General features: G+C 38.4%; 1 protein-coding gene across 1 annotated transcript in view; it reads left to right on the forward strand.

The window, feature by feature from the left end:
- The first annotated feature begins 14260 nt into the window (after positions 1-14260).
- Positions 14261-14450, forward strand: part of BTBD3 (BTB domain containing 3) — a 37616-nt gene continuing 37426 nt past the window's right edge. Inside the window, exon 1 of the mRNA XM_006087961.3 lies at positions 14261-14390. The gene's annotated coding sequence lies outside the window, so the exon portion shown is untranslated. The remainder of the gene's footprint in view (positions 14391-14450) is intronic.

Raw genomic sequence — 14450 nt, forward strand, 5'->3', positions numbered from 1 at the left:
TTGATGTTTCTATCTCTCTCTCTCCCTTTCCCTACTGCTCTGAAACCAATAAAAAATATTTTTTTAAAAAAGGAATGGCCTACTTGAGCACAAATCCAATAACTTTTTTTAACACCTCATCAAACATAATCCTCACCTATTCCACAATCTCTTGACTATTTCCTCCTTCTTAAAATACTATCCTCCCTGCACTTTTCTGAGTTTCCACTTACCGCTTCAGATTCTCCTTTTTTGACTTAATTACGGGTTCATTCCTTTCTCCTCAGTCAGTGCATGTGACTAGTGATCACAATGCTCTAACCAGTCCACTGTAGTCTTACTCAAGCCTTACAGTCACAGTTTCAATAACTACCTATAAGTAAGTGACTCACAGAGAGTTTTAGTATCAGCTCAGGTCATCTCTCTGACTCCCAGACCTGAATATGACAGTAACTTCCTCCTTCCTTGCCCACCTGGATATCTCCAAATCTCCTCAAACTCTAAAACCTTTGAGAATTTTGTCTTAGCCACATCAGTTCTAAATGAGATAATATATAGTAAAAGTGGAATAGCCTAACCCTTCTCAGAGTATATTGAAATTTGCCTGCAAAATATTGCATACTGCATATTGCAGATTATACACCAGCAATTAGGGAAAATTGAACTAATATAAGTGGGACTGATAAACTAGTGTTAACAGACTTCTTGGTAACAAAGAAGATACCACTGACATCAAGTTTGGGAGCATGTAAAGGTCAGTAAAAACCTCACTCCCCATGTTTCATCTGTCACCAACTTCTATAGCTTGTTCTATTTTCATCATCTCCTCAAATCTACAGCCCATAATTCAATTCTTTCAGTGACAAAATCAAAGCACCCTGAACCACTCTTCAAGTTCCCACCATATCAACAAATCTAGAAGCAAAGGGGTCCATGTATCCTGCTTTCCTTTCTGCTAATTATAGATGACATCTCTCTTACTTTTATTTATGGTAGACCTTCTGCTTATTCACTGGGTGCCCATAATTTTCACTCTCTCTCACCTGTATCCTGTCTTTTCCCTCCTCTTTATTGAATCACTCTCTTCAGCATTCAAACATGCAATTTTTCCCACCTTAAAAACTTTTCTTGGTCCCATTTCTCTCTCCATATAGCACCTCAGTTTTGTCCCCCTTTATAGCAAAACTATATGAAAAGAACTCTCTACTCTTCCTTTATATTGCCTCCAATTTCTCCTTTATCTCTTGAACCATCAGAATTACACACTCACTCAAGGACCAACAATACTGGTATTACAAAAGTCACCTGTAATGTAAAGTGTAGGAAACAGAACAACATCCAGCAAAGGAGAATGAAAAGGACATGCCAGTAAAGTAGGAGAAGAGGTGGGACCATGCGCTGTCCTAGAGACCAAGAAAAGAAAGTAATTCAAAAGGAGGAATATGATGACTTGATTCAAAAGCTGCTGAGAGGCAGGAATGACCTTTGGATGGAGCAGTTTGGAAGTCATGGAGGACTCTGACAAGAGTGGCTTCCATGGAGACAATGGAATGACAAGCTTTATGGAGGTGGTTCAAATGAGAATGGAAAGTGAGGAGAATGACAAAGAGTCTCCAAGACCACCCACTGTTTCAACCATTTGCTGAAAATATTCATAGAATTCAGCACAGCTGTACTCTCATCTATGATTCATGGCTGTGAAAGGATACAAAAATCAACAAAGGGAAAAGTGGTGAAGTCTGGGTGAAACTAGGCACAAGCTTCCAAGAGTCCTCTCCAAGTAGAGTCTTATAGAACCATGTTTAGTTCCCCCATCAAGGGGGTTGTGACAACATGTGTGAAACTGTGCCAACCAGAGAAGCTCATTAGAAACACAACCACAGCTTTTATTAGGGGCTGATCATGTAGCAGTCTCCGCTTGGAATGCACCAAAATTTCAGACTTCCGCAGGTATTTGGTGTAAAACATATTGTTTATGCAAACAGTGAGCCACTCTTATAATTAATGGTGGTAGTAACCCACCAAGAACCAAGCTCCCTTGTAAACAGGCCTCTTAAAGGCAGGCCTGCTACTTTAACACTCTTCTTCACGAGGAGAGAGACTCAGCAAGTAGATGTTATTCCTTTCATGAATTTGCTGAAAAGAGAAGATCCAGCAGCTGGCAGCTGAAGGGAATATAGAATATTAAAGGTTTTTATTTTATTTTTCATATGTGAGATTACAGGATGCTCATTGCTAAAGAGAATAATCATTAAGGACAGACAATTTGATGATGCAGAAGAGAAAGGGATATTTAAGTGGGAAAGAAGAATGAGATTCAGCACAGAATTGAACATGGGAATGTGGGAAGTGCACCCATCATATGAGTGAGTATGATTGCTGATTGACATAATAAATATGCCTATCTTTGTTATATATTTGATTAACAAGAGAGTCCAGCATTATAACAACTTACATAATTAAATATACAAAATCATTAGCTGTCCTATTTTTAAAAAATTATAAGGAAAGCCACCATTCTCAGTACCAATAGGAAAAATACATCAAGATAGAAATAGACACAATATATGAAGGACTTTTATGAAAAACACTATAAAATGTTACAGAAAGGCATAAAAACAGAGAAGAATTCATGGAGAGACATACCAATCAATGTTCTTGGGAAGAAAGACTAAATATTGCAATAGAGTATTTTCTCCTCAAATTAATTCAATCAAATGTATTCATTCAAATCAAAACCAATTTCAGAAAGAAGGAATTTAAAGGATTTAAAACTTTTTTATTAACTGAAATATCCTTAAGTTATCTGAAACAAATCGATTTGATTCACGTCAAAACCTAATAGGATTTATAGGAGTAAAAATTAAGTACTACATTTTTTCTTATTTATTTTTGTATTATACAAACAATATACAGCTAACCCTTGCACAACATGGGGCTAGGAGTACTGACCCCCATGCAGTCGAAAGTCTATGCATGACTTTTGATTCCCCCCAAATTTAAGTTGTCCCGGTATCCATGGGGGATTGTTTCCAGGACACCCAGCAGAGACCAAAGTCCAGAGATGCTCAAGTCCCCTACATAAAGTGGCACAGAGCAATGCATATGCTGCACTCCCAACTGTGGATCAAAAACTGTACATGAATTTATTGCTCGGCGGAGGGGGGGGGCAGAAATCCATGTATAAATGGATCTGCACAGTTCAAACCCATGTTGTCCAAAGGTCAACTATATGTTAATAGCAAGAATACATAGAATACACATAAAGACTTTTTAAATTTAATAAAGTAAAACTATCTGCAAATGCAAGACCCAGGACAGCCACTCAGTTCATTCAAGGCTTTTTCTGTTTGCAATTCTTGATCTGCACGGTGCTGATATGCAAAAACTCAGTTACCATGGTTCAAATTTGGGTTTCTATGTTATATTAACTGTAAGTAACTGCATAAAGTACCAAATTTGCTTCTAGATCTTTGGTCCACCAATCACTTTGCAAATAACAGCAGTACATGACCAGTGACCAATGGAATTACCTCTTTCCAAGTCTGTCAGGGATTGGACACTGTGCATTTATTCTGTTCACAGACAGCAGAGCTTATGGCTGTGTTTCCCAGTGATAAACCCATGTGACAATTTAGCAAAATGAATAATTGAAAGATGAAATTGGCCAACCAAATGAAAGTTCAGCATAAAAAGAAGTGAGAATGTTAGAAGTGAAATTCAAACAGAATGTAAGTGGGGTTATAGAAGAAAGAGCTGGCCTTTGCAATGTTGACAGTGCTGCCATTGGAGAGGAACTTGGTGAAGGCAAACACACACATACATGAGGAATGTAGTTGTGATGAAAGGATCTTCCCATGAAAGAAACTCTCAGAGATATTTCATTAGTATGACAGTGCAAAGAATAAACTGTTAGAAGATGACCCAAAGTTAACAAGGAAGATGATAATTTGCCAAGGCATAGAAAAGACGCTTCCTCCATATCATATATTATATGACAAGAAGAAGGCAAGCACTATTCAAACTACTCTTGATAGTTTTATATTGAGAAACAAAACACTTTAATTTCCAATGCTTCTAATGTTTTACATTAATTTTCTATTTTTTTTTTCATTTCTGTATCACCTGTCACAGATAGGAAGAAATAACTTGCAGTCAATTTTAAAGTTCCACACTAGCATGGAAAGGAAGGGCTGACTGTATTTCTCTCCCTTTCATTCTCTCTCTCTTCTCATCACTTGCACTTGAATAAAAATCCTACATAATAAAGATTTGTAATATGCAAATGGTTGTTAGACTTCACCATGTAACGGCCACTGTGTCACGACCAGATCAGCAGGAGGGTGGAGCAGCTAGCTACAAGCAGGTGGCGGAGAGCTACAGGAGGGGGCAGGGCAGCAAGCTATGAGGGGGACAGGGGGAGCTACAGGAGGGCAGCAATGAGCTACTGGTGCACGGATTCGTGTTCAGGGCTACTAGTGGTACCATAATAGAAATGTTGTTTTGAGTCCTACTTTCACATATGATATATTATTTCCATGTCAACAAACATAAATACACACCACTTTGCCTTTAGTGAATGCAAAATATTCCACTGGCTGTGTCAACATTTATACAATGATTCATATTTAAAAAAACAAATTTAAGTTGTTGCTTTTTCTTTATGGCATGAACAATGCTACAATGCACTTCCTAAAAGTAGAATTGCTAAATAAAAGAGTACTTGTGTGTATATTTTAATTGGATAACACATTACTGAACTGAGTTTCTGAAAGTTACACCAATTTACACTTCCTCGGCGAGTGAAAGAGAACCCAATACTCAGATCCACATTAAAAGTGGGTATTTTTAATCTTTCTAAACTTTGCTAATCCAATAAATAAAATACTCATTTGTATGTTTTTGTTAAATAGTGTAACTGAATTGAATTTGTATTGGGACAAAATAAGAGACCATGGCAAATTTCTATTTCACATTAAAAAGAATAAAACTTTAGGTCAGAAAGTTTAGAGGTAGTCATATTCAAAAGAGACTTTTTATAGTTTTCCAAAACTTTTAACTGTTGTTTCTTAGTAATCAATGTTACCTTCATCTTCACAAACTAGAAAATGTAGGTTACACAGAAACAGAATACAAGTTTGGGATTCTGTTTATTGTTCTTTTCACTGGCTTGTTCACCACAGATACTTAGATGTTCATATAGCGGTCCACATGAACACCCCTGTGTGTTAAGGATACTTCTAAGATTAATAGATACTAATTAACGGATGAGTTTTTTTTATTTGTTTGTTTGTTTGCTTTTTAATTTATTGATTTCAGAGAGAGAAGGGGAGAGGGAGAGGGAGAGGGAGAGGGAGAGGGAGAGGAAGAGGGAGAGGGAGAGGGAGAGGGAGAGGGAGAGGGAGAGAGAGAGAGAGAGAGGGAGAGGGAGATTCCTTGTCTGTAACCTTGGCATATCCAGACAACACTCCAACCAACTGGTCTATCCAGCCAGGGTAAGGTCTTGTGTTCTCTAGTGATAACACTCGACCTTTCATTTCTACATGGCAACTATAGACAGGGACTGGAAAGTAGCTGCTTCCTTATAAAGGGGCAAACTTCATAGTCTCTACCTCACCTTCTTTATTCACTTATATTGCCTGCCTGCCTTTGTTCAAGAAAATAAACCAATCTTGAGTTTCCTTTTTAATTTATATTACTAGGAGAAAGAAATGAAAAGTTATTATGGACTCTGATTAGCATATCAATTATACTTGAAAGAGACAAAAAATAAGTTTATCACTCTCTTTAGACATTTTATTTCGGAAAATTATTTTTTTCTTTAATGTCCTGTGAAGTTCTGACTACCTGCCCAAACAGATAAATGCTGTGAGTTAACGCACCATGTAAGGGTACATAGGTTTCCACTGAATTTTCCATGGCCCTAGTGGAATCACTTATCTGACTGTAACATGTAAAAAGTGGCCATCGTTAAGGGGAATGAGTATAATATTCAGGTCTGCCTGAGAAGAGACTTTCTGACGTTACTTCGTGCCCCTGTGTACCTGGTACAGACTTGTGCTACCCAGCTCATATTCCCTTATTCTTACTGGTGCCAGATGCCTGCCTTCCTATTGCCAGCAGTTGAGATTCTTTGACTTTCTTTGTGGTCTCAGAACCATATTCAGCTCACAAGCAAGGACTGAATGTAAGACTTGGGAAATTAGTTTCCCTGGGAGCAGCCCTCAGTCTCTGATAGACTAGAGAGGAATTGGTGGATAATGACCCCAGTGCTCTAGTCTCTTGATGAATGGGCGTGAGTGGCTAATGATCCCAGCTCCCACCTCCATTGGGATATCCCTGAGCTGTGCCTTCTGCACTGGCTCCCAGAGCTCCCCTTCAGGACTGAGCGCCCTCTGGTAACTCGGCTGCCTCCCCTTCATGGTTTCACGTCCCTGCTTCCCCACCAGTGTTTCCTTGGGTCACTCCCAGCTTAACTACTCGCACTTGGATTCTGTTTGTATGTTTGCTTCTGAAGAAAAGCAAGAGGGACTGGTGGGATAAGGCTCTATGCTGTCACTTTAAGTTCCAGAACATTGCAAATCCACAAAACTAACCTTGGGAGAATCAGAACCCACAAGCCTTCTGCTGGTCTGAGTTATTTACTCAGAAAGAATACCTTCTCCAGCTTTCTGGGGAGTTACACAGTAACAACCCTTTTAAAAAGGGCAAACAGCATAATATAAGTAGGTGGTGTTTCTCAGTCTATTTTTTGTCATTTACTCATGTAGGCACAAAGTGTCGCATGGTAATTCAAAGCTCTATGAACTGTAATTTACTCTTATAAGGTTATAATCTAGTAACAAACAATTTACAATGCTTGTTTAAAGGGAAAAAGAAAAAAAATGTTTCTATAGGACTCTGAACCTCCACGGATGCCAAATAAGTAACCTCAGAGAAGAAATTGTACTTGTTTTATTTCTGAACACATAGATTAGTCATATACTCAATTGATAAAATGCAATGCCTTTTACTTTAATGTCTGGGTTTAAGAATCTCTCCATATATAACATTTTTGTATGTTTTCCTCAAAATTCAACAGGGAATGGTTTGACATGATGAAATGAGCCATCGATTGTGAACGAATGCAGTGAAAAACACACGTGTGAACTACAAATGTTCAATGGACAATGAACAAGCAGGAAGTGTTTATCAATATTGCATGCATATAAACACTTATTTACTTGATTTTTTTAAAAAAATCAAATTTAGAATTTTGACAGAATATATAGCATTTAAAACCTTTTGGAACTCAAGACAAAGCATAGTCTTTTAAACTCATTGTATCTGTTTACAATCACAAATTATATTCATTTTTATTATTATCCATATAATCAAGTTTAAAAAGAAGTTCAAAAACATAATATGACTAAACCACAAAGAAAAATTCTAAAAAACAGGATTCTAATAAAATTTAGAGATCCCATTTACAATAGGGAGAGATATTCAATCCTATATAATAAAATCCTAATATGCAAATTGATCAAACTACAGAACAACCTGTCACTATGATGCACACTGACCACTAGGGGGCAGACGCTAAATGCAGGAGCTGCCCCCTGGTGGTCAGTGTGCTCCCACAGGGGAAGCTCTGCTCAGCCAGAAGCCCGGCCCACGGCTGGCTAGCACAGCAGCAGCAGTGGCAGGAAGCTCCTCCTCCTCTGAGGTAGAGCTAAGGACCCCCCGGGGGATGTCTGACTTCAGGGTTAGGCCCGTGGGGAGTACTGCAATAGTAAGGAGAGATAAAAAAAAAAAAACGTGGCAGAGTAGGAACAACTGGAAAACAAACAGAATAGAATATGAGAGGACAAGTCAAATAAAACACGGTGCATGGCAGATTGAATGCACTCATGCCTGTATCCATGCCCTTCGGTAATGCTTCCTGCACTGACTCCAGGCTTGCCCATGTGGCTTGCTTTGGCCAATGAAACTGTGTCAACTTCATGCACTCAGAATCTTGAATATGTGCTTTCATACTTTTATATTACCTCTGAAAGGCCACCACTGCTCTTGAGAACAAATCTAGGCTAGCTTGCTAGAGGTTAAGAGATCACAAGGAACAGAGCTGAGTTGTTCCAGGTGAAACCATCTGTCAAGAGCAAGGGAACATCCCTGAAAGAAGTCACTCTCTCATGTTTGTGTCTTTCCACAATGCCAGGTTTATTAGGGTTGACCTCTAATAAGCCAATAGAGTTAAATGCAAGTTACACACAGAGAGGGACAGCTTATGTGATAGAGCAAGTAGAGCCAGCAATGGGTGCCAACTCCTGGGTTACAAGTGGAGAGGTAGGCGTCAGTCTCAAGCCAGGTGGCTACAGTGGTGGGACACGTCCTGTGGAATTGATGTTCTGTTGGGCTATGAGAGTGACCTGTGGTACAGCTAAACTTGAGCATCCAGTGGTTGGAGCTCTGATTTCTCATAGCCCACAGTGGGTGGCTATGGATGACGTCCTTATCTGAGTGTCCAGCCTTGTGGTTTTGGGCATTCAGGGTTCCTCCATTACCTCAGTCTTGGGCATACCACACTTGATATAAGTGCCATGGCTGACAGTGACTCAATACTGGATTTTCCAAAGGTGTCCAGAAAATCTGCTCTGCTCTTGCTCCATACACCACCCTAGTCAGTGGTCGGCAAACTGCGGCTTGCGAGCCACATGCGGCTCTTTGGCCCCTTGAATGTGGCTCTTCCACAAAATACCGATTTCTGCGCATGGGCCACGAAGGTTCCATCGCACTGTACATGCACGATCACATGTGGTATTTTGTGGAAGAGCCACATTCAAGGGAAAAGACAACATGTGGTTGCAAGCGGGGTTTTCGTTCACTGGCCACTAACGCTTTTGAAGCATTTTGTAACCTGCCTAAAACAGTTCAACTTAGAATATTATCCTGCAGATAAGAGGTAATCTCTGGGGGCGAGGAACCAAGATGGAAAATATCTGTCATGAGAGTAAGTCAGCACTTATTCTTGCAATAGGATACTGGACACCAAGAGTTAAACGTATCAAATAAATATAGGCATCATAGAAAGGTTTATGACCCCAGTGTTAAAGTGATTTCTCTATTAGGAGAGTTATAAAAAAACAAACAAAAAAAAAACCAAAAAAAAACAGAGAACATACACAGAAGTACCACTATTCAACAGTGCTCACAACGCACTAAATTAAATCCTCACCTGGAATTGTCCATGTTACATATAAACTCAGGGCCAAATTAATCAAAACTTTGGAACTTTATTAGCGATTATTAATTATATTAAAAATACTAGGGATGTGCATATGCCATGTATGTTACATAAGCTAAATCGTTAGTATGTTTCAGCATGATTTTTAAATGCTGTTGGTTTCAAATAAGAAATCATTGCCACTGGTTTCATAATATTAAAGATTTGATAATGCTTTAAAAAATAAGTGAGACTAATGATTTTCAATCTTTGCTTATTTGAATCTCCTGAAGAGTTTTTGTTTTTTGTGTGTTTTTTATTCCACTACCCAGGTGACACCCCAGAGCAAATATACAAGAATCATGGAACTATGACTCAGGCATCAACATTTTTTCAAGTTTCTCAGGTGATTCCATTGTGTAGCCCAGTTTGAGAACCAATGACCTAGTCCTACATCTGTGCTGTCCATCCAGTATGATAGCCATTAAACTAGTCAATATGGAGATGAGCTGTAAATGAAAAATATACACCAGATTTCCAAGATACAGTATTAAAACAATTGTTAAATATGTCATCAATAATCTTTTCATATTATTACATGTTAAAGTAATAATATTTTGGATATTTGGATTAAATAAAATGTATTCATAAAGTTAATTTTACCAATGTTGCTTTACTTTTTAATGTGACCACTAGAAAGTTTAAAATTACGTATGTTCCTTGCATTCGTGGCTAACATTTCTATTAGATAGCATTGTTCCACCAAACTAAAGTATGTAAATAATTATTTTGATATTTATGGGACTTTATAAAACCTTGCTTAATGAAGTATGTGTTTTCATTCTAGAAAACTGTATATAATGTTCTGTAAGAGGTTCATTTTTAAAGAAAAACCCTCTGTAGCACAATATTGGGTTTGTTGCGCTATTTTTGCCATTGCGTATGCAGAATAATGTATATGTATTTAATTTTATGATTATATTCTATTTTCTATTTTAAATGTCATACTGATGTAGTTTATTTAAAATTCAAAATTATAGGTACAACTAAATTGTGCAAAAGTCAGTTTATTGAAAATGTCAATCAATCACATTTTGTCAGTGGGATAAAAAAATTAAAGGGGAGAGGGAGGTAAAAACCTGTAAAGAATAACTGATATTGTGCCTGCTAACCATCTTATTAAATTTTCATTTTTATGATAAAATATTCTTATAATAAGAAACACTTACATTGCCATTCTCTTTACTGAGTGGGCAATATTCTATCTGATACTGTTCAGGTTGAATTCTCTTGAATAGTATTAGTTAAAAAATCATGGAGAAAAGAATGCTGCATATGAATAGTGTAGAGCTAATTGTGTTGTAAGTTTGATTTTAACCCATTCCATGCAAGTACATTGGTTAAATTTACAAGGCATTATTCCAGGGTTTGTAATTAAAAAAAATCTGGCCTAGGATGTATTTTAACTTATTTCACATCTTCTATTATCATCATTATTATTCATCAGATGATAATTAACATCCATAACTGGAGGCCATTCCTTTTGATTTTAAAAAGATTTTTCCTTTTCTGATATTGAGTTTGCTTTTATCTCAGATTAATTTATTTCCCAGTCACTGTGCCAAAGCTTCTGAAATTAATATCTTCACAAATTCTCATGATAAAATAATATCCTGATTATTTAAAGATTACTAAAATGCCATGTATTTTCCCAAAATCACTTGCTTTTGTCAATCCTGGAGTTGGTTTACTCTCATCCATAGTGGAATATTTCATTCTCAGCCAAAAGGAAAAAGGTCACAACATGGCAACACGGGCACAGGACAAACATGATGGTCATTTTTCTCCACCTGGTTAATGGTTTCCAACTCAATCATTCCTTGTCCTTTTATGAACCCAACCCCCCACCTTTTGTTATTTTGATGTTACTTTTTATGTACTTTCCACATAAATCTCAATTAGGTCAGGGAAATTTATCTCATTTTCTTTTTTCTAATGCTAACGTTAAATTTTCCTTTAAACAAAACAAAACAAAACAACCCAGCCAGGACAATAAAGAGAAAACAAAGAACAAAGGAGCTTTTCCATCTGAGTGGGCTGTAAATGCCTCTCCTGTCCCTCTCTTACTGTATCTTATAAAACAGAAAAGCAAGTGAGTCCAAGGAGTGAAAGCGCTATTTTTGTTGATATTTACCAACTTTGCTCAAAATGTCTTTAATGCAACTCTGTTCCACTATTTTGCACTATACTAAACTGTGCAAAGCTGGGGGCAATAATAGAGGCAGGATTGGGAGAGTGCGCCCCCATCACCAACTTCCTGAACAAGATACAATTGGCCCAATCATTTATGTTCCTCCTCCCACACTTGCCACATTCTGCCTTAAGTTATAGTTATGGTTATTCATTTTATTCTAGGCTATTTGATAAATTCCCTGAGGGCAGGGATGCTGCCTAGGACATAATAAATGGCAATATTTGTAGATTAAATGGAATATTTTCCCCATTTTTACATGCTCCCCAAAGCCATAGGCATGCCCCAGAAGGAATTAAATAAACACACTGATTGAGTGCTATATTAAGCACTTACTCTGAGACAGGAAATTATTTCAAAGGTAAGTTTTCTTAGGTTTCTCTTTCCTAGTAGCAAGTAAAGTGAATTGAATTGGCATCTATATTGGAATAAAATGTTCAGATGTGAATAAAAAGATGTGTTTTAAGAGTACAGCTAGAGTCTGTATTTACTTAATGGCTCATTTGGCATTTATTTCCAAATAATTAAAATATTCATGTTATTACATTTTTAGCACATCAGAGCTGAGACAAAAATTTTCTGTTATCTCTTAAAACTACTTTTTAAATTTAATGTTATTACCTAGTAAACTGAGAAAATGCTTTCATAGTGCTAATATCCAGCCTCTTGTTTTTGCCATTGGTATTGACTCATACATAATAGTAGCTGCCATTTATTAAGACCCTACTATGTGTTGGATGCTTTACCCAGTTTTATTTAGTTTTTTATAATCTTACAAGTTAAAGACTATAATCCCAATTTTTCAGGTTCGGATGATAATTAATTTATATAATCTTCATGATCTTGCAAGATATATTTGTCAGGGTTCTCCAGAGAAACAGAACTAACATCTATCTATCTATCTATCTATCTATCTATCTATCATCATCCATCCATCTGTACATAGAGAAAAGACAATTATTTCAAGGAATTGACTCACATGATTATGGAGGCTGGCAAGTCCAAAATCTGAAGGGTGGGCTGGTAGGCTGGAGACCCAGGGAAGAGTTGCAGTTCAAGTCCAAAAGCAGTCCGTTAGCACAATTCCTTTTTTTTTTTTTAATCTTCACCCAAGGATTTTTTCCATTGATTTTTAGAGAGAGTGGAAGCAAGAGGGAAAGACGGAGAGAAATATCGATTGATTGCCTCCTGCATGCTCCCTGACCAGGGCCTAGGCAGGGGAGGAGCCTGCAACCGAGGTCTGTGCCCTTGATCAGAATCAACCTGGGACCCTTAGGTCAGCAGGCTGATGCTCTATCCACTGAGCCAAACCAGCGAGGGCAGCACAATTCCTTTTTATTCATGTTAGGTAAGTTTTTTTCTATCAGGGCCTTCATTGACCCAAAGTCCACTGATTTAAATGTTAACCTCACCTTAAGAAAAAAAACCTACATTCCTAGTAACGTCTAGAATATGTTTGACCAAATATCTGAGTACTGTGGCCGGCTAAATTGACTCATAAAATTAACCACCAACAAGGTAAACATTATAATTCTATGTAATAGATGAGCACAGTAAGGCCCAGAGATATTAAGTAAATTGCACAATATCAGTTTATTTTGGAGCATATGGACTTTATGAAAAGGGTTTCTGTCTTTCAAAGTCCATGTGTCTTTCACTATGTATACTACTTCTCAAATTAAGTTTATTGATAGAGTAGAAATAAGTTCTTCCAGGGCCAAATTCATTTTAAAAGAATTATTTAGTGCTGTAGCAGTATATTTTAGAGGTCTAATTTATTCACTAATAAATATTTACCAAGGATGATGACCGAGAAATAGTCTGTCATAAAGCTAGGAAATCCTCCTGTTCTTCAAAATCACTAAAATCTTTCCATGCTTTCCATTCCTGCTGCCATCACTTAAATTTAGAACCCTACTACTTCTTACCTAGAGTATATACTAGGACTAGGTAGAGCATTTCCTGTCTGTAGTCTTTATATGCCTAAATTCTGTCTACCACAGGTCCCTCTCCACCAAACTTTAGTATTTCTCAATTATCCATTAAAGAAATGCTAAAATTTTGAAGTTAAACATTAAAAATGATGTTGAACTTCAACTACTCTTCCAACTGTCATTTGCACTATTCACTATGAACAATACACTCAAGGTTAAACTTGTTCACAACAGGGTTCATGAGCTCACATATTATTTGATATATTTTTTAAATTTTTATTTGTTTGCTACTTATATCTTTGTATTTCCCTTCCTTGCCAGGTGATCTTATCTTCTGTCTCTAGCTCTTATACTTCCAAGCTTCTCAAATAAATTTTTCTCTTCACCCCAGCCAGCAGCAACACCCTGTCCCTCAATTGCTCAGGAGTATAGTTAAGGTTTGCAGTTTGGGGTATGGGGTTATTACTATCTATGCACTCCCCTTATCTGTGCAAAGGGAGGGCTGGAATCAGTTCCGTAAATGTAATCCCTAACCCAAATGTAATGGGTTCCCCAATATCAGAGGATGCCCTGTATCCTACACAGAGACTTTGCCAAAGTAGATGCTCAATAAATATTCAACACAATGAATGAACCAGATTAGGAAACTTCAGTTGGTGGGACAAGGGCAAACTCGCCTCTCAGTGGGGAGGGACTCCTGGCCCTTTCTACCTTCCTCCTTTTTATTGGTCGAGGGTCCAAGCCCATTTTGCACCCCCCCTTCCCCCAAGGGACAGGCAGTGCGCATGCCCTGTATCCATAGCCGCCTTTGGGAACACCGCCCGCTTGGCTCCGCCCCCACCCAGCGCTCGAGCGCGCGCGCGCGGCCCCGCGGAGCGTGCCCTGCGTGCGGGTGCCCGCTGAGCCCGCCGGGCGCTAGATTCCCGAGTGCCCGGGCCAGGGCCTCAGGAGTGGGCACCGGGCCGGAGCGGCCCGCAGCGAGCAGTGCAGGCGGCGGCGCCGGAGGCGAAGAGAAACGCGAATGGTGAGTCAGGGCGCCGCCGGCGAGCGGGCGGGTACCTCCGCGCGTGCGCGGCGCCGGACC

This window comes from Myotis lucifugus, unplaced genomic scaffold (genome assembly GCF_000147115.1).
Source record: "Myotis lucifugus unplaced genomic scaffold, Myoluc2.0 scaffold_42, whole genome shotgun sequence".
Classification (NCBI taxonomy): Eukaryota; Metazoa; Chordata; class Mammalia; order Chiroptera; family Vespertilionidae; genus Myotis; species Myotis lucifugus.